This window comes from Leuresthes tenuis, unplaced genomic scaffold, assembly GCF_036924035.1.
Source record: "Leuresthes tenuis unplaced genomic scaffold, fLeuTen1.0.hap1 SCAF_207, whole genome shotgun sequence".
In the NCBI taxonomy this organism is placed as follows: domain Eukaryota; kingdom Metazoa; phylum Chordata; class Actinopteri; order Atheriniformes; family Atherinopsidae; genus Leuresthes; species Leuresthes tenuis.
This window is the reverse complement of record NW_027325561.1, coordinates 14,617-40,179: the sequence shown is the minus strand read 5'-3', so window position 1 is coordinate 40,179 and position 25,563 is coordinate 14,617. Positions and strand designations below refer to the sequence as shown.

Below are 25,563 nucleotides of genomic sequence, written 5' to 3'. Positions count from 1 at the left end.
ATGGTGAAAAAGCGGGTAAGAAAAGGTTAAATTACCCGACTGTACACAATCAAAAGAGGGAGCGGAGTTGTTCAGCTAAGAGAAGGTGTGAAAGTCCGACCTTGGTTTGTAAAAAAGCGGGTAAGAAAAGGTTCGTATGCCCGAATATACACCATCAAAAGCGGGAGCGGAGGTGTTCGGCTGCAAGATATTGTGAACGTCCGACCAAAGTTTGTAAAAAGCAGTTAAGAAAAGGTTCGAATATCTAACCAAACATAATCAAAAGCGGGAGCAGAGCTGTTCGACTGGAAGTAGGTGTGAATGTCAGATCATAATTTGCAAAAAGCTGATGAGAAAGGGTGAGAATGCCCGACTATACACCATCAAATGCGGTAGCGGAGTTGTTCGGCTGTGAGTAGGTGTGAATCTCCAACCATAATTGCTGAAAAATGTGTTAGAAAAGGTAAAAATGCCGGTCCATACATCATCAAAATCGGGAGAGGTGGTGTTCAGCTGCAAGAAGGTCTAAATGTCCATCAATAATTGCTAGAAAACACGAAAGAAAATTTTCGAAAATCAAACCACACATGATCATAAGTGGGAGGGGAGGTGTTCAGCTGCAAGAAGGTGTGAATGTCCACCCATAATACCTGAAAAATGGGTAAAAAAAAGGTGCGAATGCCCAACCATACATCATCAAAAGCAGGAGTGCATGTGTTCGGCTACAAGAAGGTGTGAACGTCCAACCAAAGTTTGTAAAAAGCAGTTAAGAAAAGGTTCGAATATCCAACCAAACATAATCAAAAGCGGGAGCAGAGCTGTTCGACTGCAAGTAGGTGTGAATGTCAGATCATAATTTGCAAAAAGCTGATGAGAAAGGGTGAAAATGCCCGACTATACACCATCAAATGCGGGAGCGGAGTTGTTCGGCTGTGAGTAGGTGTGAATCTCCGACCATAATTGCTGAAAAATGTGTTAGAAAAGGTAAGAATGCCGGTCCATACATCATCAAAAGCGAGAGAGGTTGTGTTCGGCTGCAAGTAGGTGTGACTGTTCGACTAAAGTTTGTAAAAAGTGGGTAAGACAAGGTGCGAATGCCTGACAATGTATGATCAAAAGCGGGAGCGGAGGTGTTCAGCTGCAAGAAGGTCTACATGTCCATCAATAATTGCTAGAAAACATGAAAGAAACTTTTCGAAAATCAAACCACACATGATCATAAGTGGGATAGGAGGTGTTCAGCTGCAAGGTGTGAATGTCCACCAATAATTCCTGAAAAATGGGCAAAAAAAAGGTGTGAATGCCCAACCATACATCATCAAAAGCAGGAGTGGAAGTGTTCGGCTACAAAAAGGTGTGAACGTCCAACCAAAATATGTAAAAAGCAGTTAAGAAAAGGTTCGAATATCCAACCAAACATAATCAAAAGTGGGAGCAGAGCTTTTCGACTGCAAGTAGGTGTGAATGTCAGATCATAATTTGCAAAAAGCTGATGAGAAAGGGTGAGAATGCCCGACTTTACATCATCAAATGCGGGAGCGGAGTTGTTCGGCTGTGAGTAGGTGTGAATCTCCAACCATAATTGCTGAAAAATGTGTTAGAAAAGGTAAAAATGCCGGTCCATACATCATCAAAATCGGGAGAGGTGGTGTTCAGCTGCAAGAAGGTCTAAATGTCCATCAATAATTGCTAGAAAACATGAAAGAAAATTTTCGAAAATCAAACCACACATGATCATAAGTGGGAGAGGAGGTGTTCAGCTGCAAGAAGGTGTGAATGTCCACCCATAATACCTGAAAAATGGGTAAAAAAAAGGTGCGAATGCCCAACCATACATCATCAAAAGCAGGAGTGCATGTGTTCGGCTACAAGAAGGTGTGAACGTCCAACCAAAGTTTGTAAAAAGCAGTTAAGAAAAGGTTCAAATATCCAACCATACATAATCAAAAGCGGGAGCAGAGCTGTTCGACTGCAAGTAGGTGTGAATGTCAGATCATAATTTGCAAAAAGCTGATGAGAAAGGGTGAGAATGCCCGACTATACACCATCAAATGCGGGAGCGGAGTTGTTCGGCTGTGAGTAGGTGTGAATCTCCGACCATAATTGCTGAAAAATGTGTTAGAAAAGGTAAGAATGCCGGTCCATACATCATCAAAAGCGAGAGAGGTTGTGTTCGGCTGCAAGTAGGTGTGAATGTCCAGCCATAATTACTCACAAACGGGTAAGAAAAGGTAGTATTGCCAGACCATATATGATCAAAACAGGGAGCGGAGGTGGTTCAGCTGCAAGAAGGTTTGAATGTCCGACTAAAGTTCAAATATATTAACAAAAGCGGGAGGAGAGGTCTTCGGATGAGAGTGGTTGAAAATTTCCAACCATAATGTATAAAATGCGGTGAAAAAAAGGTGTGATAGAACACTAAAAGGTGGAGCGGAAGTGTTCGGCTGCAAGAAGGTGTGAATGTCCGACTATATTTGGTGAAAAGCAGGTGAAGCAAGGTCTGAATGCCCAACCTTACATCATCAAAAGCGAGATCAGAGGTGTTTGGCTGCAAGAAGGCCATAGTTTGCCAAAAGCGGGTAAGGTGCGAATGTCCGACTAAATATCAACAAAATTTGGGGCGGAGGTCTTCGGATGCAAGTGGGTGTGAATGTCCGACTATATTTGGTGAAAAGCAGGTGAAGCAAGGTCTGAATGCCCAACCTTACATCATCAAAAGCGAGATCAGAGGTGTTTGGCTGCAAGAAGGCCATAGTTTGCCAAAAGCGGGTAAGGTGCGAATGACCGACTAAATATCAACAAAAGTGGGGGCGGAGGTCTTCGGATGCAAGTGGGTGTGAATATCCCACCATACAAGTATGGTGGAGAGGAAGCTGTGAATGGCCGACCATAGTAAAAGGCGGGTGAGAGAAGGTGCGAATGTCAAACCATACATAATCAAAACAGGGAGCGGAGGTGTTCTGCTGTAAGAAGGTGTGAATGTCCAACCTTAGTTGGTAAAAAGCGGGTAAGAAAAGGTTAAAATACCCGACTGTACACAATCAATAGCGGGAGCGGAGTTGTTCGGCTACTAAAAGGTGTGAAAGTCCGACCATGGTTTGTAAAAACCGGGTAAGAAAAGGTGCGAATGCCCGACAATGTATGATCAAAAGAGGGAGTGGAAGTTTTCGGCTGTAAGAAGGTCTGAATGTCCAACCATAATTTGTAAAAACCGGGGAAGAAAAGGCTCGAAAGCCCGACTATACACCATCAAAAGTGGAAGCGGAGGTGTTCAGCTGCAAGACGGTCTGAATGTCCATCAATAATTGCTAGAAAACATGAAAGAAAATTTTCAAATATCAAACTGCACATGATCATAAGCGGGAGAGGAGGTGTTCAGCTGCAAGAAGGTGTGAATGTCTACCCATAATTACTGAAAAATGGATAAGAAAAGGTGCGAATGCCTAACCATACATCATCAAAAGAGGGAGCGGAGGTGTTCCGCTGTAAGACGGTGTGAATGTCCGACCATAGATGGTAAAAAGCGGGTAAGAAAAGGTTAAATTACCCGACTGTACACAATCAAAAGAGGGAGCGGAGTTGTTCAGCTAAGAGAAGGTGTGAAAGTCCGACCTTGGTTTGTAAAAAGCGGGTAAGAAAAGGTTCGTATGCCCGAATATACACCATCAAAAGCGGAAGCGGAGGTGTTCGGCTGCAAGATATTGTGAACGTCCAACCAAAGTTTGTAAAAAGCAGTTAAGAAAAGGTTCGAATATCTAACCAAACATAATCAAAAGCGGGAGCAGAGCTGTTCGACTGAAAGTAGGTGTGAATGTCAGATCATAATTAGCAAAAAGCTGATGAGAAAGGGTGAGAATGCCCGACTATACACCATCAAATGCGGTAGCGGAGTTGTTCGGCTGTGAGTAGGTGTGAATCTCCAACCATAATTGCTGAAAAATGTGTTAGAAAAGGTAAAAATACCGGTCCATACATAATCAAAATCGGGAGAGGTGGTGTTCAGCTGAAAGAAGGTCTAAATGTCCATCAATAATTGCTAGAAAACATGAAAGAAAATTTTCGAAAATCAAACCACACATGATCATAAGTGGGAGAGGAGGTGTTCAGCTGCAAGAAGGTGTGAATGTCCACCCATAATACCTGAAAAATGGGTAAAAAAAAGGTGCGAATGCCCAACCATACATCATCAAAAGCAGGAGTGCATGTGTTCAGCTACAAGAAGGTGTGAACGTACAACCAAAGTTTGTAAAAAGCAGTTAAGAAAAGGTTCGAATATCCAACCATACATAATCAAAAGCGGGAGCAGAGCTGTTCGACTGCAAGTAGGTGTGAATGTCAGATCATAATTTGCAAAAAGCTGATGAGAAAGGGTGAGAATGCCCGACTATACACCATCAAATGCCGTAGCGGAGTTGTTCGGCTGTGAGTAAGTGTGATTCTCCAACCATAATTGCTGAAAAATGTGTTAGAAAAGGTAAGAATGCCGGTCCATACATCATCAAAAGCGGGAGAGGTGGTGTTCGGCTGCAAGTAGGTTTGAATGTCCATTAATAATTGCTTTAAAACATGAAAGAAAATTTTCGAATATCAAACCTTACATGATCATTAGCGGGAGAGGAGGTGTTCAGCTGCAAGAAGATGTGAATATCCACCCATAATTACTGAAAAATGGATAGGAAAAGATGCGAATGTCCAACTATAAATCATCAAAATTAGGAGTGGAGTTGTTCAGCTACAAGAAGGTATGAAAGTCCAACCATGGTTTGTAAAAAGCGGGTAAGAGAAGGTTCGAATACCCGAATATATACCATCAAAAGCGGAAGCGGGGGTGTTCGGCTGCAAGAAGGTGTGAACGTCCGACCAAAGTTTGTAAAAAGCAGTTAAGAAAAGGTTTTAATATCCAACCGAACATAATCAAAACCGGGAGCAGAGCTGTTCGACTGCAAGTAGGTGTGAATATCAGATCATAATTGCTGAAAAATGTGATAGAAAAGACTAGAATGCCGGACCATATATCATCAAAAGCGGGAGAGGTTGTGTTCGGCTGCAAGAAGGTGTGAATGTCCAGCCATAATTACTCACAAACGGGTAAGAAAAGGTACTATTACCAGACCATATATGATCAAAACAGGGAGCGGAGGCGGTTCAGCTGCAAGAAGGTTTGAATGTCCGACTAAAGTTTGTAAAAAGCGGGTAAGACAAGGTGTCAATTTCCGACAATGTATGATCAAAAGAGGAGCGGAGGTTTTCGGCTGCAAGAAGGTCTGAATGTCCACCCATAATTACTGAAAAATGGGTAAGAAAAGGTGCGAAAGCCCAACCGCACATGATCATAAGTGGATGAGAAGTTGTTCGACTGCAAGTAGGTGTGAATGTAAGATCATAATTTGTAAAAAGCGGGTAAGAAAAGGTAAGAATGCCCAACCATAAATTATCAAAAGCGGCAGCAGAGTGTCGGCTGGTGTTTATCAATGTCTAGATAGATTTCAACAAAAAACATCGTTGTACTTTGCAGTAAAAGAAAGTGCAAATCAAAAGTTTTAGGAATCCGAGAATAAGCTTATTTTCATGAGTTCTGCACGATTTCGGATTTTATGTATAAAATGAATTTCTTCACGCAAACTAAGTTAACACTGCTTTGTCCTTCATATGTACCCATTTCTACATATATTTCAAGCATAAACTTCCTCATATTACCCTGAATGAGAAAGAGCCACACTTGTGATTAAGCCATACCTCCCTTTTGAGGAGTTCTGCATGATTTGGGATTTTATCTATAAAATTAATTCCTTCACTCAAACTATGTTAAAACGGCTTTTACCTTCATATTTATCAATGTCTCGATAGATTTAAACAAAAAAAACACGTTGTACTTTGCAATAAAAGAAAGAGCCAATCAAAAGTTTTAGGAATCCGAGAATAAGCTTATTTTCATGAGTTCTGCACGATTTCGGATTTTATGTATAAAATGAATTCATTCACTTAAACCAAGTTAAAACTGCTTTTTCCTTCATATTTATCAATGTCTAGATCGACTTCAACAAAGAACAACATTGTATTTTGCAGTAGAAGAAAGAGCAACACTGAAGGATCAGGAATCCGAGAATAAGCTTATTTTCTTATGGGCAAGTGGGAACTGCTTTGTCCTTCATATTTATCAATGTGTAGATGGATTTCAACTTCTTCTACTGCAAAGTCCAATGTTTTTCTTTGTTGAAGTCGATCTAGACATTGATGAATATGGAAGGACAAAGCAGTTTTAACATAGTTTGAGTGAAGTAATGCATTTTATAAGCAAAATCCCAAATCATGCAGAACTCACGAAATGCTTTTTCTCGCTTTTCACTGCTTTTTACAAACTTTGGTCGGACGTTCACACCTTCTTGCATCCGAACACCTCCACTTCCGCTTTTGATGATGTATATTCGGGCATTCGAACCTTTTTTTACCCGCTTTTTACAAACCATTGTCGGACTTTCACACCTTCTTGCAGCCGAACACCACCTCTCCCGCTTTTGATGATGTATGGTCCAGTATTCTTACCTTTTCTAACACATTTTTCAGCAATTATGGTCGGACATTCACACCTACTCACAGCTGGACACCTCCGCTCCCGCTTTTGATCATACAATGTCGGGACATCGCTCCTTGTCTTACCAGCTTTTTACAAACTTTAGTCGAACATTCACACCTTCTTGCAGCTGAACACCTCCGCTCCCGCTTTTGATGATGTATAGTCGGGCTTTCGAGCCTTTTCTTACCCGGTTTTTACAAATTATGGTTGGACATTCAGACCTTGCAGCCGAACACCTCCGCTCTCTCTTTTGATCATACATTGTTGGGCATTCGCACCTTGTCTTACCCGCTTTTTACAAACTATAGTCAGACATTCACACCTTGCAGCTGAACCTCCGCTCCCTGTTTTGATCATCTATGGTCTGGCAATACTACCTTTTCTTCCCCCGTTTGTGAGTAATTATGGCTGGACATTCACACCTACTTGCAGTCGAACAGCTCTGCTCCCGCTTTTGATTATGTTTGGTTGGATATTCGAACCTTTTCTTAACTGCTTTTTACAAACCATGGTCGGACTTTCACACCTTCTTGTAGCCGAACAACTCCGCTCCCGCTATTGATTGTGTACAGTCGGGTATTTTAACCTTTTCTTACCCGCTTTTTACCAACTATGGTCGGACATTCACACGTCTTACAGCGGAACACCTCTGCTCCAGCTTTTGATGGTGTATAGTCGGGCATTCGAAGCTTTTCTTACCCGCTTTTTACAAACTATGGTCGGACATTCAAACCTTCTTGTATCCGAAAACCTCCGCTCTCTCTTTTGATCATACATTGTCGGACATTCGCACCTTTTCTTACCCGCTTTTTACAAACCATGGTCGGACTTTCACACCTTCTTGTAGCCGAACACATCCGCTCCCGCTATTGATTGTGTACAGTTGGGTATTTTAACCTTTTCTTACCCGCTTTTTACCAACTATGGTCGGACATTCACACCTTCGTACAGCGGAACACCTCCGCTCCCTCTTTTGATGGTGTATGTTCGGGCATTCAAACCTTTTCTTACCCGCTTTTTCCAAACTATGGTCGGCTATTCACAGCTTCCTCTCCACCATACTTGTATGGTGGGATATTCACACCCACTTGCATCCGAAGACCTCCGCCCCAAATTTTGTTGATATTTAGTCGGACATTCGCACCTTACCCGCTTTTGGCAAACTATGGCCTTCTTGCAGCCAAACACCTCTGATCTCGCTTTTGATGATGTAAGGTTGGGCATTCAGACCTTGCTTCACCTGCTTTTCACCAAATATAGTCGGACATTCACACCTTCTTGCAGCCGAACACTTCCGCTCCACCTTTTAGTGTTCTATCACACCTTTTTTTCACCGCATTTTATACATTATGGTTGGAAATTTTCAACCACTCTCATCCGAAGACCTCTCCTCCCGCTTTTGTTAATATATTTGAACTTTAGTCGGACATTCAAACCTTCTTGCAGCTGAACCACCTCCGCTCCCTGTTTTGATCATATATGGTCTGGCAATACTACCTTTTCTTACCCGTTTGTGAGTAATTATGGCTGGACATTCACACCTACTTGCAGCCGAACACAACCTCTCTCGCTTTTGATGATGTATGGACCGGCATTCTTACCTTTTCTAACACATTTTTCAGCAATTATGGTCGGAGATTCACACCTACTCACAGCCGAACAACTCCGCTCCCGCATTTGATGGTGTATAGTCGGGCATTCTCACCCTTTCTCATCAGCTTTTTGCAAATTATGATCTGACATTCACACCTACTTGCAGTCGAACAGCTCTGCTCCCGCTTTTGATTATGTATGGTTGGATATTCGAACCTTTTCTTAACTGCTTTTTACAAACTTTGGTTGGACGTTCACACCTTCTTGTAGCCGAACACATGCACTCCTGCTTTTGATGATGTATGGTTGGGCATTCGCACCTTTTTTTTACCCATTTTTCAGGTATTATGGGTGGACATTCACACCTTCTTGCAGCTGAACACCTCCTCTCCCACTTATGATCATGTGTGGTTTGATTTTCGAAAATTTTCTTTCATGTTTTCTAGCAATTATTGATGGACATTTAGACCTTCTTGCAGCTGAACACCACCTCTCCCGATTTTGATGATGTATGGACCGGCATTTTTACCTTTTCTAACACATTTTTCAGCAATTATGGTTGGAGATTCACACCTACTTGCAGCCGAACAACTCCGCTACCGCATTTGATGGTGTATAGTCGGGCATTCTCACCCTTTCTCATCAGCTTTTTGCAAATTATGATCTGACATTCACACCTACTTCCAGTCGAACAGCTCTGCTCCCGCTTTTGATTATGTTTGGTTAGATATTCGAACCTTTTCTTAACTGCTTTTTACAAACTTTGATCGGACGTTCACAATATCTTGCAGCCGAACACCTCCGCTTCCGCTTTTGATGGTGTATATTCGGGCATACGAACTTTTTCTTACCCGCTTTTTACAAACCAAGGTTGGACTTTCACACCTTCTCTTAGCTGAACAACTCCGCTCCCTCTTTTGATTGTGTACAGTCGGGTAATTTAACCTTTTCTTACCCGCTTTTTACCATCTATGGTCGGACATTCACACCGTCTTACAGCGGAACACCTCCGCTCCCTCTTTTGATGATGTATGGTTAGGCATTCGCACCTTTTCTTACCCTTTTTTCAGTAATTATGGGTAGACATTCACACCTTCTTGCAGCTGAACACCTCCTCTCCCGCTTATGATCATGTGCAGTTTGATATTCGAAAATTTTCTTTCATGTTTTCTAGCAATTATTGATGGACATTCAGACCGTCTTGCAGCTGAACACCTCCGCTCCCACTTTTGATGGTGTATAGTCGGGCTTTCGAGCCTTTTCTTCCCCGGTTTTTACAAATTATGGTTGGACATTCAGACCTTCTTGCAGCCGAAAACTTCCACTCCCTCTTTTGATCATACATTGTCGGACATTCGCACCTTTTCTTACCCGCTTTTTACAAACCATGGTCGGACTTTAACACCTTTTAGTAGCCAAACAACTCCGCTCCCGCTATTGATTGTGTACAGTCGGGTATTTTAACCTTTTCTTACCCGCTTTTTACCAACTATGGTTGGACATTCACACCTTCTTACAGCAGAACACCTCCGCTCCCTGTTTTGATTATGTATGGTTTGACATTCGCACCTTCTCTCACCCGCCTTTTACTATGGTCGGCCATTCACAGCTTCCTCTCCACCATACTTGTATGGTGGGATATTCACACCCACTTGCATCCGAAGACCTCCGCCCCCACTTTTGTTGATATTTAGTCGGTCATTCACACCTTACCCGTTTTCTTGCCGCCAAACACCTCTGATCTCGCTTTTGATTATGTAAGATTGGGCATTCAGACCTTGCTTTTCCTGCTTTTCACCAACTATATATATAACATTCACACCTTCTTGCAGCCGAACACTTCCGCTCCACCTTTTAGGTATCTATCACACCTTTTTTTTTCACCGCATTTTATAGATTATGGTTGGAAATTCTCGACCACTCATCCGAAGACCTCTCCTCCCGCTTTTGTTAATATATTTGAACTTTAGTCAGACATTCACACCTACTTGCAGCCGAACACCACCTCTTTAGCTTTTGATGATGTATGGTCCGGCATTCTTACCGTTTCTAACACATTTTTCAGCAATTATGGTAGGACATTCACACCTTCTTGCAGCTGAACACCTCCTCTCCCACTTATGATCATGTGCGGATTGATTTTCGAAAATTTTCTTTCATGTTTTCTATTAATTAAAAATGGACATTTAGACCTTCTTGCAGCTGAACACCTCCGCTCCCGCTTTTGATCATACATTGTCAGGCATTCGCACCTTGTCTTACCCGCTTTTTACAAAATTTAGTCGAACATTCACACCTTTTTGCAGCCGAACACAGTTTTTTGCAGCCGAATTTGGGCATTCGAACCTTTTCATACCCACTTTTTACCAACTATGGTCGGACATTCACACCGTCTTACAGCGGAACACCTCCGCTCCCTCTTTTGATGGTGTATGTTCGGGCATTCGAACCTTTTCTTACCCGCTTTTTACAAACTATGCTCGGACATACAAACCTTCTTGTAGCCGAACACATCCACTCCTACTTTTGATGATGTATGGTTGGGCATTCGAACCTACTTGTTGCCCGCTTTTCATTAATTATGGGTGGACATTCACACCTTCTTGCAGCGAAACACCTCCGCTCCCTCTTTTGATTGTGTATGTACAGGCATTCGAACCTTTTCTTACCTGCCTTTTACAAACTATGCTCGGACATTCAAACGTTCTTGTGGCCGAACACATCCACTTCTGCTTTTGATGATGTATAGTTGGGCATTCACACCTTTTCTTACCCATTTTTCAGTAATTATTGGTGGACTTTCACACCTTCTTGTAGCCGAACAACTCCGCTTCCGCTATTGATTGTGTACAGTCGGGTTTTTTAACCTTTTCTTACCCGCTTTTTACCAACTATGGTCGGACATTCGCAGCATCTTACAGCGGAACACCTCCGCTCCCTCTTTTGATGGTGTATGTTCGGGCATTCGAACTTTTTCTTACCAACTTTTTACAAACTATGGTCGGACATTCAAACCTTCTTGTAGCAGAACACATCCACTTCTTCTTTTGATGATGTATGGTTGGGCATTCGCACCTTTTCTTACCCATTTTTCAGGAATTATGGGTGGACATTCACACCTACTTGCAGTCGAACAGCTCTGCTCCCACTTTTGATTATGTTTGGTTGGATATTCGAACCTTTTCTTAACTGCTTTTTACAAACTTTGGTCGGACGTTCACAACTTCTTACAGCCGAACACCTCCGCTTCCGCTTTTGATGGTATATATTCGGGCATTCGAACCTTTTCTTACCCGCTTTTTACCAACTATGTTCGGACATTCACACCGTCTTTCAGCGGAACATCTCCGCTCCCTCTTTTGATGGTGTATGTTCAGGCATTCGCACCTTTTCTTACCCGCTTTTTACAAACTATGCTCGGACATTCAAACCTTCTTGTAGCCAAACACATCCACTCCTGCTTTTGTTGATGTATGGTTGGGCATTCGAACCTACTTGTTGCCCGCTTTTCATTAATTATGGGTGGATATTCACACCTTGTCGCAGCCAAACACCTCCGCTCCCTGTTTTGATCATGTATGGTTGGACATTCGCACCTTTTCTCACCCGCTTTTTGCAAACTATGGTCGGCCATTCACAGCTTCCTCTCCACCATACTTGTATGGTGGGATATTCACACCCACTTGCATCCGAAGACCTCCGCCCCCACTTTTGTTGATATTTAGTCGGTCATTCACACCTTACCCGTTTTCTTGCCGCCAAACACCTCTGATCTCGCTTTTGATTATGTAAGATTGGGCATTCAGACCTTGCTTTTCCTGCTTTTCACCAACTATATATATAACATTCACACCTTCTTGCAGCCGAACACTTCCGCTCCACCTTTTAGGTATCTATCACACCTTTTTTTTTCACCGCATTTTATAGATTATGGTTGGAAATTCTCGACCACTCATCCGAAGACCTCTCCTCCCGCTTTTGTTAATATATTTGAACTTTAGTCAGACATTCACACCTACTTGCAGCCGAACACCACCTCTTTAGCTTTTGATGATGTATGGTCCGGCATTCTTACCGTTTCTAACACATTTTTCAGCAATTATGGTAGGACATTCACACCTTCTTGCAGCTGAACACCTCCTCTCCCACTTATGATCATGTGCGGATTGATTTTCGAAAATTTTCTTTCATGTTTTCTATTAATTAAAAATGGACATTTAGACCTTCTTGCAGCTGAACACCTCCGCTCCCGCTTTTGATCATACATTGTCAGGCATTCGCACCTTGTCTTACCCGCTTTTTACAAAATTTAGTCGAACATTCACACCTTTTTGCAGCCGAACACAGTTTTTTGCAGCCGAATTTGGGCATTCGAACCTTTTCATACCCACTTTTTACCAACTATGGTCGGACATTCACACCGTCTTACAGCGGAACACCTCCGCTCCCTCTTTTGATGGTGTATGTTCGGCCATTCGAACCTTTTCTTACCCGCTTTTTACAAACTATGCTCGGACATACAAACCTTCTTGTAGCCGAACACATCCACTCCTGCTTTTGATGATGTATGGTTGGGCATTCGAACCTACTTGTTGCCCGCTTTTCATTAATTATGGGTGGACATTCACACCTTGTCGCAGCCAAACACCTCCGCTCCCTGTTTTGATCATGTATGGTTGGACATTCGCACCTTTTCTCACCCGCTTTTTGCAAACTATGGTCGGCCATTCACAGCTTCCTCTCCACCATACTTGTATGGTGGGATATTCACACCCACTTGCATCCGAAGACCTCCGCCCCCTTTTGGCAAACTATGGCCTTCTTGCAGCCAAAAACCTCTGATCTCGCTTTTGATGATGTAAGGTTGGGCATTCAGACCTTGCTTCACCTGCTTTTCACCAAATATAGTCGGACATTCACACCTTCTTGCAGCCGAACACTTCCGCTCCACCTTTTAGTTTTCTATGGGGCATTCACACCTTTTTTTACACCGCATTTTATAAAAACACCACAGGAACACCGTATTGAGGCTTTGTTCTGACCGCTCATTCGGTGTCGCGTTTCTTTCAAGCAATTCTCCTGGTTAGCCCGCACTCGGCTCGCTCCCAGAGCCGTGTTAAAGTCTGCTTTGCATTCACTCTCTTTTCTCAGCAGATTAAAAGAAACTTCCATCCTGCACCGCTGTTTGCTTTTTCACAAGAGCAGAGGAGAGCGCACCGTTCCCAGCGGCACTGCAGTACCGGGTCGATGCTTGGAGTGAACGGAGCAAGCTCCTTTTTCAACTCCTATTGATAAAAATCCATTTAATATGTAGTCCTTGCATAGACATATCACATATTAAACTGATAAGAACAGATACTACACTTGATCTTAGCCAAAAGGCCGAGAAGCGATATCTGTCCACTGGTTCACGTCCGAGGGCCCTTCCTGGCACAATGCGCACTTGTAGCGGTGTTCTTTTTATGGCCATAGTGTCACTTTGCACCTCCGCCCACCCGCTGCACTGAGCACTCTTCAGCCCTTTTAAATGGTATAACTTTACACTACCACACGCTCCAGCGAGCACCATTCAAGCAACAACTTTGCACTCCAGCTTCAAACATCGGCACAGTCGCAACAAGTAAGGCGACTCTACTCAGAGAAGTCACTCTGCACAGTAACAAGATTTCTTTTGCACAGACAGAAAGGGCTTCACCCGCAAAGTTAAAGCCTGCCAAAAATAGAAACAACTCATTAGTGCTGCTCTCCACGGAAGTCTTTAGCAAAAGGCGAAAGACTTGTACATTATGAAGAGAAACCAGTGTATGATTATCCATCACTGCAGGAGCAGGGCATCAGCCTAGTTGGCATAGCCACCTTCCCCATGGTGAGCTTTGCTTGGTTGAGACGCTTGCCCCCCCCCCTTGCTCCTCGGCTGACCAAGTAGGAACAATCAGGCCCTATTCGATGGCTGCCTTGTCTTTTAATCTGTGCAAAAGACAAGGCAGCCACAAACAACACGGGAACACCGTATTGAGGCTTTGTTCTGACTGCTCATTCGTATCTTAAGCATAATCTAATACGTGAGACAACGCCCTGGCACACAATCAAAAAAAAAAAGAGAGAGAGCGGTTTTGTGTCCCCACAGTCCATAATGTAGAAAAGAGAGAAAAAAGCCTTTCTGATTTGGTGTGTGTGCTCACAGTGCAGAGTGTAGAGAAAAGAGAGAAAAGAAAGCCGTTTTGGTGTCACGGATGTTGTGACTTACACACACACATTTCTGAATTGAGAAAGGAAATTATTTTAGAGAAAGCACTAGAGTTTAGATCCCACATTTGTTGATAGGCATTCATTTAATTTATCTTTTAATCAGTTTTAAAGTGAATACTAACTGAGAAATGAAAAAGGTGAAGAGTTTAGAAGCTTGGTTCAAGAGCAAAACTTGGTTTATGATCAGCTGAGTCTCTAAACAGAACAGCAAAGGGCTTCATCGAACATTTAAAAAAGATTCAGATTGTTAGAATATCCAGAATTTATAGGAATGGTGGTGATTACTCTTATTTTCTAGAATGGAAATAACTGCACCATGTCTGTTTTATGAATTTAAGGGGCTAAAAAGTTTTGTTCTCGTTTTTCTATGATTAACCGAATGTATGTGAGAGTCCAAACAGACAGAAGGGTTACGGCCGAGCGCTGGACCTTCCAAAAAAGATGAGACAGGCTGGACCTGTGCCATACTAGTTAAGACCTGCCTGTGGATAACAGGTTCATTAAACTCTCACATACACAAACTCACACACGTTCGCACACATACACCCATTCACACACACATTCTTGAACTTGCTGCAAGATTAAACATTTGCATTAACTGACTCCAGCAACTCTGAGTCTCATTGAGAGACTTTTCTCAACAATTGGGTTCTCAAACCAGATCTCAACGTTTTTTCCGCTTTCCAGGGTCGGAGCTGAAACCGTGCACGGGGGAGTCCAGTACTCCTAATGAAAGACCCCCTGCTGAATTGCGGTAATTAGGGGCCAGTGTCCACTGAAAGGGGGAAAAAGGGACGAGATCGTACTTTTGAATCAATGGCCAGAAGCCATTGGCAGTGCAGGCATCAACAATAATGGTGTTATTTCACCCATTAACACTTAAGGTACCTCATGCAGTGGCTGTGATATGGTTACTTAACAAAATATCTTTACCAGACATCTCTCCTACATAACAGTTCTTCTTTCACAGCCACACCTTGTTGTCGAGAGATGTGCTACACTTAATCCATCCACACTGCTACCTACCCCACAGATGGAAAGCCTCATGATTGCATGTCAGAAATAACCATCAGTGTTTTACCCAGGCCAGACTTAACTGATATACGTTATGAAAATGCAGAAATAACTATATTTATTCAACAGGTCAAGCAAAAAACCCTGATGGCACAAATGCTACAGGATTTGCAGTAGTAACAGAAACTGAAGTTTTCTTAAAACAACCACTACCAAAAAATTACTCGAATTGGTAGCTTTAACTGAAGCTTGTAAATTAAATAACAAAAAGGTTGTTAACCTTTACACTGACAGTCAGTATGCCTTCTCAACTGTACATGTGTTAACACAGCATTGGAAAAACAGGTATGTAGACATCCACAGCTAAATGTATAAACTACAAATATTTTAGCATTATTAGATGTTATTCAATTGCCATCTACAATAGACTCGTATGAATGACCGGAAGGAAAACCATACTGCCAAAGAATTTGTTTAAATATGCTGCAGTATTGAGCCACGGACCATGTCATGTCTCAACAGGAGGGATGGAAGCAATAATGAACCAGGTTTTTACAGCATATGGTTTTACTAATTATTGAATTTTTTTTTTAGAATAAATAAATTAATAAAGTTTTGTCTAGCAGGTCAAATATGTGCAAAATACATTCCACAGGGCAATCTAAGACCAAAACGAAGATAATTCCCTAAGCCAGTGTATCTTTTTCAACATATTTGTTTGGATTTCATTATTTCATTATTGTGTAGATTTCATTGAACTAAATAAATGTTAAGGGAAACGATTCTGCTCAGTGACAACAGAGGTTTTTACCAAATGGTCTGAAATATTTCCATGTGCACAAGCAGATGCACTCTCAGTAGCAAAATCACGCGTAAAATAACTCATTTCTAGATTTGAAATTCCTGAAAAGATCTTCAGTGATAATTTGACACACTTTGTAAACAATGTCATCTCACTGATGGCAAAGAACTTAAAATAGACCTTAGAAACCACTGTGATATAGAAGGTTTCGCTAACACATTGGAAATGTTTTACTATTTACATATGCATGTGCAGTGAAGAATTGCTTGCTGCTGATAAATGCAAAGAAGAACAGCTTACACATAGATGCTCACATATAGGCTGCTGAATGCAATGAAGACCTGCTTATCCAGTAAAGTTCAATGTCAATGTGTAATATTCAATTAGGATTTGCAAAACAGTGAAGTTAAACAATGAATGGGTCCATAGTCGGTATGAGAAGACTACAGGAATATTTACCTGGGTGTACGTTCAAACAGAGATGAGAAAATTGCGATAAATTATTGTTTGTTTGTTTGTTAGTATGTATATGAATGTTATGTGTATAAACTGTGTTGAGTTATAGTTACTCAGTAGTGTCTCAGTGAAACAACCGACGGGGGAAGCCTTGCGGTGACAACAAAAGCAGTGTTTTACTGATCAGTCAAGTTGCTCCAGTGTACTCCATACAAACTGGTTGGCTACTGAAGGGATAGAAAATGGGGAATACTTGTTTTAAAGCAAACAAGGAATTAGATGGGAAAAATACATGTTTTAACGGGACCCAGACAATATTATATAGATGTCGCCACTGAAGTAAAGAACATTTACGTGGGATGGTGTGAGGGTCCTCGTTTGGCTGACGTTCGCCGATATGCTCGCCATGCTCAGAACCAAGTTGAGACGCGTAAGACAACCAAAAGGGACAAGTGTGAAAAGGAGCTGCATTTGGCAACCATGACCATGTATTATGCAGTTGGTGTAAACAGAGGACGAGGCCGAAGTCGAAGACGTGGACGTGTGGGAGAGGAGGTCAAAATGGGCCACGCCAGAGCTATGATCCGAATATTTGTTTTTACTGTGGCCAGACTGGACACTGGAAGAAGGACTGTCCACAGCTAAAAAGTGATGAAATTGGGCAAAAGGCTGACTGAGGGTGGGAGGCAGGTTCTGGACGTCACACGGCAGCGGAGCTTCCACTAATGGGTGATAGCACAAACACACTCACACATTTTTCCTGCTCTGTGTAGTGAAGCAACGCTTGCCGACTGTGATTCACGTAGTAAAGTTTTGCATGCTATTTCCGTCCTAGAGCAAAGATATTTCTCTCAGAATATAGGAACTTATGTTCATCAGTAGTGACGTCAGGGGAGTTTGATTGTCCTCCAAAGTTAAGTGGAAACCACGTTTACTGTATGTCTGCATCAGGCCAGGTTGTGAAGGAGAAAATGACAATGCCCATTGCGTGTTGTCACTCCCGATGAGCTCTCCTTCAAACACTCATTTTTGTTATCAGAGTTGTGTCCCATTAACCTGATGGGCTGTGATCTCATGTGTAAATTAGGCATTATTTTAACTTCTACACCAGAGGGTGTTAAGGTTATGTTACAGCCTGACAAAGTTTTCACAGCAGTGCAGTTTGATTCATCGGCACTTACATATGCTTATGAGTGGAAACTTCCCAGCTCTCCTTTTTCACAACAACTAGTGGAAGAAGCAAAAGCGTTAGTTTCACCCCTTTCTGATTTCATGCAACCTACTGATTTGCACTGCACATCACACATTTCTTTGGGGCCTGACAATGAAGAAGAATGAGAAGAAGTGAAAAAATATGTGCGCCTACTTTATTGGCTGTGTCGCTCACTCCAGAGCACTTCGATTTTTTTAATGTTTGTGGTACTCGCCCTCACATTTCCTTGGCCAAACGTACACACTGGCAGTGACAAGGTGTGGGAGAGTTTGTTGCTACATGTCAGAAAGAAATGGAGTGGACTGTTTCACCTGCTGATCCAAATTTGATGTTTTCTGAACGATTGTCAGCATACAAAAAAATATTTTTGAGTACAATGCATTGTCAAAGAACTGTGGACTTAATTCCTACCACAGAATCACATTTTGAAGCATGTTTTTTATCTGAAACAGATTTGTCTTCGATACCCATGTTGGCTGAAGTGCCCAATGATCTTTGGGCTAAGAGCAAATATGATGTGGGGTTGATAAAAGGCTGTGAACCAGTAATTGTCACCCCTAAATCAGACTTTTGTCCATGTAAAAAACAATACCCTTTTAAGCCTGAAGCAATTAAAGGGATTAAACCTGTTTTTCAATCTTTTCAGAAAACAGGCGTTATTGTTCCTTTTGAAAATTCACCTGTGCTTACTCCATTGTTTCCTGTTAAAAAGATTAAAGATGCTGGCCAGCCAGATGAATGGCGTTTTGTACAGGACCTCCAAGCGGTGAATGCTGCAGTTCAGCCACATGCTCCTACTGTGCCCAACCCACACACTATTTTGTCTCAAATTACATCAGATGCACAGTTTTTCTCAGTGGTTGACTTGTCGCCAGTGCACCCTGATAGCCCATTTTGGTTTGCTTTTTAGTTTGAAGGGAGATCTTGGACTTTTACCCGGTTATGCCAGGGGTACTGTGAAAGTCCCACTATTTACAATGCTGCCCTCAAAGCTAGTCTGGATTAACTTCAATCAACCACAGGCTCTGCTCTTTTGCAGTATGTGGATGACATCCTTTTATGTAGTCCATCTAAACAACAGTGTGAAAAAGACCAAATGACTCAAATAACTTTCTTGCTTTCAAAATTTTTCCTCTAGTGACGCTGACTTAGAGAGGGATGAAGATAATCATGTTTAATTGTTCATGTTTTGATTGTTTATCATTGGACCCTTTATTACTATGATGCCTGCATTTTAAACTCACGTTGTGTGCAAATGCAGGCTGATGTTTTACAGATAAAGTTATTATTTTCCTTGTTTCTTTTGGGTTGATTAATATAATGGTATTATTATAATCAAAAGGGAGGAATGTAATGGAAAATAATTCTTATATGCATTGTATTGAGTGTTACTGTGTATAACCTGCAAATGACCGAGCTGCAAGGTACCACCCTGCCCTGTTTTCTTAAATTCCTCTTTACAATGGTGGGCTTGTTATAATGAGATAGGTGCACTTTAGGGGGGACAGGGTTAGGCTGGTATTTACGAGTGTGTCTGGGTAACCTCAACTGATGGTTGGGGAGGAAAGTTAGAAGAACAATCAATTATACCCAAAAACAGATGACGTGATGAGCGGGCAATATAACTGTGTGTTTTTGCTTCAGTGGTCAGAGCAACTCTGTATTCTGTACTGTGTTGTTCTCTCTTGCAAGATATTATTATTAAAGCCTCTTATCTCCTCACAAGAAAATAACTGACTCCCCAAATGCAAGTGTCAGGACAAATGATCAAACTTCTCCAAGCTTCAGTCTGCAGAGAAGTACAAGACAGGGTTGCTCACTTTCTCCCTCACTTTTTGCTATTTTCATCAAACCTTTAGCAGCTGCTATCAGACAAGATAGAAATATTAAAGACATCCAACCCCAAAATATTGAGCATAAAATAAGTCTTTATGCTGATGATGTATTACTTTTCCTTCAGAACTCACAGACGTCTCTCACTCACACGATCACACTCATAAATAAATTCTCAGCACTTTCTGACTACTCTATCAATTGGTCTAAGACCACAGTTCTGCCCATTAACTGTAGGGTCCAGAATATACCTGCGATCACTTTACAGTCAGGAAATATTAGATATTTAGGCATAAACATTTCCTCCAGGCTCTCAGAGCTAACAAAGCTAATTTATGTGCAATTATTAAAGACAGTAGAGGACAATCTCTCTCGTTGGAAGTCCTTACCTATATCACTTATGGGGAGAGTTACAACCATTAAAATGATGATACTACCAAAAGTTAACTATTTGTTCTCAATGATCCCCATAAAACCAACCTGCTACTTGGTTTAAGTCACTAGATTCATGCATCTCCAAATTTCTGTGGAAAAACAAACCACCGCGTATTAGTTTAAAAACCCTACAGAAGACCAAGGACAGTGGTGGATTAGATTTACCTAATTTTCAGCACTATTCCTTAGCCAATAGGTTACGGTATATATCAAAATGGTTTAAACCTAGCCCAATAGATGAACATGGATAAATATAGAACAAGCATTGTGTGATAATCTGTAAATCTCTGACCTGCCACTTATTAGTCAAAACGTAAAAAATCACAAATGTTTCAAAAGCATTAACATCAGCACCTCTCTGACAGCCTGGTGGGAATTTCTTAAAATAACAAAGTCTTCACTTGTCCCGTGTAAGCTTACACCCATCTGGAACAATCCTGACATCCTGCAAAACAAAAAAATGCTAAACTTTACTCTATGGAAGATCAAAGGAATCAAACATCTGGAACATATAATCCAAAATGGACATTTTATTTCATTTGATGAGCTCATATCACAACATGAGATAGGCAGCAATAAATTCCTAGAATATCAACAACTTAAGTCTATAATAACAAAGAAATATATCCTCCACCAACCAGACTTACAACTCCCAATTAGGGTAGCAGAATTTCTAAGCATCTGCACCCCAAAACTACTATCAAAAATATATAAATTATTGTCTAAGATAGATGACACAATGTCTCTACCGTCCTCAAAATGGGAGGCAGATTTATCCATCAGTTCTAGTCATAGCTTCTGGCCACAAATATGTTTGAACACCTTCAGAATGACTCAAAATCCTAATTTACAGCTCATACAATACAAAATTCTTCATAGAACACACTATACAGGACAAAGGATGTTCAGGATGGGTCTAACACACTCAAACATCTGCTCACATTGCACAGATAACACACCTGATGATTATGCACACGCTTTGTGGTTTTGTGCGCCTGTCCAGAAGTTCTGGCTTGAAGTCTGTGCGGACCTGTCAACATGGCTAAAGTGTAGCATTCCTGCATGCCCCACACTGTGCATACTGGGTGACTTAGACAACATCAACGTGGAATTTAGCTTAGCACACATGATCCTCACAGTGTTATGTATAGCAAAGAAAACTATTCTCATGAACTGGAAAGCGAAGAACAATCTGTGTATTAACCAGTTTAGAAATCGCTCTGGGCGGTTGGGTGTGTGCTGGGGGGGGCTGTGTGGCTTCGGGCGTCTGGTGGTCTCTCGGGTCGTGGGGACCGGGTTGGTCATTGTTGGGGGGGACTGTGTGTCGGGCTTGGAGGGCAGTTTTGGGGGCTTGCGGGTGGGGCTGTCTTGCGGTGTGGGGCGGGGTCCCTTAGGGGCCTTGGGGTGGTGGCTGCTGGCTCTGTACCGGGTGACCGGGCCGCTCTGGCGTGGGTGGTGGAGCTGGGCCTGGACCTGGTGGCTTGCCGCTGCCTTGCGCCCGGGGCGGGGCCCTGCCTGTGCCTGGGGGGTCTGGGTTGCCCTGGACATGCCACAGTATGCGTGGGTTGGTGCAGGTCCTGGTGCCGGCCTTGTTGCTCTGGGAACTCCAAGGTGTCCGCAGGTGGTTGTTTTTTTTAGGGTGTTGGGGCGTGCGGTGAGGAGGAGGGGGTCTGTATGGGGGTGTGCTTTTCCCCAGTTGGGGGGGGCCTGGGGGGTTCTGGGTGATGGTGGGTCTCAGGCCCGGGCTGCTGCGACTGGTGTAACCGGGTGATTTGTTTGTTTGTTTGTTTGATTTTTGTTGTTGTTTGTTTGTTTTTGTAGAGGTCCTCCGGGATGGGGTTGGGTTGAGTGGGGTGGGGCGGGATGGGTTCCTTCTGGGGGTACAGTAGCTCCCGGAATATGGTGACTGCAGGCCCCGAGCCTGGTGGACATCAGGCCCTCCTGCCCTGTGTTGGGTCCCAGGTAGCGGGGATGCCTATTGCAGCCAGTCTCTGGCTGCCCTCTCTGGGGTGGGAGGGACAAGGAGGATGAATTAATTATTCTGCTAGTTTATATATTGTAAACATAAACAATAAACATTTATAAAACTTCCCTTGGCAAAGCAAATCTGTTTGGCATAAAGGTATTCAGACTACAATTCTAGTGCAGCAAGTTCAAGAATGTGTGTGTGTATGGGTGTATGTGTGCGAACGTGTGTGAGTTTGTGTGTGTGAGAGTTTAAAGAACCTGTTATCCACAGGCAGGTCTTAACTAGTATGGCACGGGTCCAGCCTGTCTCATCTTTTTTGGAAGGTTCAGCGCTCGGCCGTAACCCTTCTGTCTGTTTGGACTCTCACATACATTCGGTTAATCATAGAAAAACGAGAACAAAACTTTTTAGCCCCTTAAATTCATAAAACAGATATGGTGCAGTTATTTCCATTCTAGAAAATAAGAGTAATCACCACCATTCCTATAAATTCTGGATATTCTAACAATCTGAATCTTTTTTAAATGTTCGATGAAGCCCTTTGCTGTTCTGTTTAGAGACTCAGCTGATCATAAACCAAGTTTTGCTCTTGAACCAAGCTTCTAAACTCTTCACCTTTTTCATTTCTCAGTTAGTATTCACTTTAAAACTGATTAAAAGAAAAATTAAATGAATGCCTATCAACAAATGTGGGATCTAAACTCTAGTGCTTCCTCTAAAATAATTTCCTTTCTCAATTCAGAAATGTGTGTGTGTAAGTCACAACACCCGTGACACCAAAACGGCTTTCTTTTCTCTCTTTTCTCTACACTCTGCACTGTGAGCACACACAACAAATCAGAAAGGCTTTTTTCTCTCTTTTCTACATTATGGACTGTGGGGACACAAAACCGCTCTCTCTTTTTTTTTTTTTGATTGTGTGCCAGGGCGTTGTCTCACGTATTAGATTATGCTTAAGATACGAATGGGTTTATCAGTCACATCAGAATCCATACATACTGATCCTACCGTAATAAAATGGTCGGATCTTATCAAACACACTTTGTTTCTTGTGAAAAGTCAGCCAAACAGCGTATACACGTCAAGACACTGAATCAAGTTTGCCACAAGAACTCATAAGTTTGGCAGTATTGCTCTGCCGTCAGCAATCATACACCCATTTTATTTTCATGAGACATGTGCAGGCACCTGTTCATCTACTGTTCTATCACTATGAATTAGTTTATCTATTATCAATAAGGATACTTCTACAACTACTATCAAAGTATGTCCGGACTTCTTATGTTGTCAGTTGCTATATATGAATAAGTGGGTTGCTACTGAAAAGCATTAAGCATGTCACACAGCCCAAACATATAACATTTCAGGACACACCACACAGTTAACAACCACAGTGAAGCATGTCAAAGCCCAAACATGTAACATTCAACAGGACACTTACACAACACATTCAAATCAAACAGTCAGACAACATACAAGAACCTATACCCCAGCCGGCATTGCTCCCTGCCTATTTTCCTACAACTCACTATGTGTGCGCACACCTTTATTCACAAACTCTTCAACTTATACTCTTTTACCGAAGCTGCTACAGCTCGATTGGCCAAATACCCTTAGATCCTATTTCGGTGAATTTGACATCTGCCTTGTATGTAACAGATTAGCGGTTTAGCAGTTTTAATTTAGTTTGAGTGAAGGAATTCATTTTATAGCAAAATCCGAAATCGTGAAGAACTCATGAAAGTAAGCTTATTCTCGGATTCCTGAAACTTTAGATTTGTTCTTTCTTTTACTGCAAAGTACAACGTTGAGCAGCACTAATGAGTTGTTTCTATTTTTGGCAGGCTTTACCTTTGCGAATGAAGCCCTTTCTGTCTGTGCAAAAGAAATCTTGTTACTGTGCAGAGTGACTTCTCTGAGTAGAGTCGCCTTACTTGTTGCGACTGTGCCGACGTTCGAAGCTGGAGTGCAAAGTTGTTGCTTGAATGGTGCTCGCTGGAGCGTGTGGTAGTGTAAAGTTATACCATTTAAAAGGGCTGAAGAGTGCTCAGTGCAGCGGGTGGGCGGAGGTGCAAAGTGACACTATGGCCATAAAAAGAACACCGCTACAAGTGCGCATTGTGCCAGGAAGGGCCCTCGGACGTGAACCAGTGGACAGTTATCGCTTCTCGGCCTTTTGGCTAAGATCAAGTGTAGTATCTGTTCTTATCAGTTTAATGTCTGATATGTCCTCTATGCGAGACTACATATTAAATGGATTTGTATCAATAGGAGTTGAAAAAGGAGCTTGCTCCGTTCACTCCAAGCATCGACCCGGTACTGCAGTGCCGCTGGGAACGGTGCGCTCTCCGCTGCTCTTGTGAAAAAGCAAACAGCGGTGCAGGATGGAAGTTTCAGGGAGCCTAAGATGAAACTTTCTTTTAATCTGCTGATAAAAGAGAGTGAATGCGAAGCAGACTTTAACGCGGCTCTGGGAGCGAGCCGAGTGCGGGCTAACCGGGAGAATTGCTTGAAAGAAACGCGACACCGAATGAGCAGTCAGATCAAAGCCTCAATACGGTGTTCCCGTGTTGTTTGTGGCTGCCTTGTCTTTTGCACAGAGTAAAAGACAAGGCAGCCATCGAATAGGGCCCGATTGTTCCTACTTGGTCAGCCGAGGAGCAAGGGGGGGGAGCAAGCGTCTCAACCAAGCAAAGCTCACCATGGGGAAGGTGGCTATGCCAACTAGCCTGATGCCCTGCCCAGCAGTACACTGGTTTCTCTTCATAATGTACAAGTCTTTCGCCTTTTACTAAAGACTTCCGTGGAGAGCAGCACTAATGAATTGTTTCTATTTTTGGCAGGCTTTACCTTTGCGGGTGAAGCCCTTTCTGTCTGTGCAAAAGAAATCTTGTTACTGTGCAGAGTGACTTCTCTGAGTAGAGTCACCTTACTTGTTGCGACTGTGCCGATGTTGCTTGAATGGTGCTCGCTGGAGCGTGCGGTAGTGTAAAGTTATACCATTTAAAAGGGTTGAAGAGTGCTCAGTGCAGCGGGTGGGTGGAGGTGCAAAGTGACACTATGGCCATAAAAAGAACACCGCTACAAGTGCGCATTGTGCCAGGAAGGGCCCTCGGACGTGAACCAGTGGACAGTTATCGCTTCTCGGCCTTTTGGCTAAGATCAAGTGTAGTATCTGTACTTATCAGTTTAATATGTGATATGTCTATGCAAGGACTACATATTAAATGGATTTTTATCAATAGGAGTTGAAAAAGGAGCTTGCTCCGTTCACTCCAAGCATCTACAAGAAGGTGTGAATGGCCGACCATTTTTTGTAAATAGCGGGTAAGAAAAGGTGCGAATGCCCGACAATACACCATCAAAAGCGGGAGCAGAGGGGTTCAGCTGCAAGAAGGTCTGAATTTCCAACCATAATTTGTAAAAACCGGGGAAGAAAAGGCTCG

General features: G+C 42.4%; 4 non-coding genes and 1 pseudogene across 4 annotated transcripts; 3 read left to right on the top strand and 2 right to left on the bottom strand.

Annotated features, from left to right (window-relative positions):
* Positions 1 to 13,352: 13,352 nt before the first annotated feature.
* On the bottom strand, positions 13,353 to 13,540 carry LOC140288053 (U2 spliceosomal RNA). The gene has a single exon (XR_011911960.1). It is a non-coding gene; the product is annotated as a U2 spliceosomal RNA (small nuclear RNA).
* Positions 13,541 to 13,838: 298 nt separating this feature from the next.
* LOC140288049 (U5 spliceosomal RNA) lies at positions 13,839 to 13,952 on the bottom strand. Its single transcript, XR_011911956.1, has one exon. It is a non-coding gene; the product is annotated as a U5 spliceosomal RNA (small nuclear RNA).
* A 10,325-nt stretch (positions 13,953 to 24,277) lies between these two features.
* On the top strand, positions 24,278 to 24,467 carry LOC140288046 (U2 spliceosomal RNA). Its single transcript, XR_011911955.1, has one exon. It is a non-coding gene; the product is annotated as a U2 spliceosomal RNA (small nuclear RNA).
* A 397-nt stretch (positions 24,468 to 24,864) lies between these two features.
* LOC140288050 (U5 spliceosomal RNA) lies at positions 24,865 to 24,978 on the top strand. The gene has a single exon (XR_011911957.1). It is a non-coding gene; the product is annotated as a U5 spliceosomal RNA (small nuclear RNA).
* A 275-nt stretch (positions 24,979 to 25,253) lies between these two features.
* On the top strand, positions 25,254 to 25,421 carry LOC140288055 (U2 spliceosomal RNA; annotated as a pseudogene).
* The last annotated feature ends 142 nt before the right edge of the window (positions 25,422 to 25,563 follow it).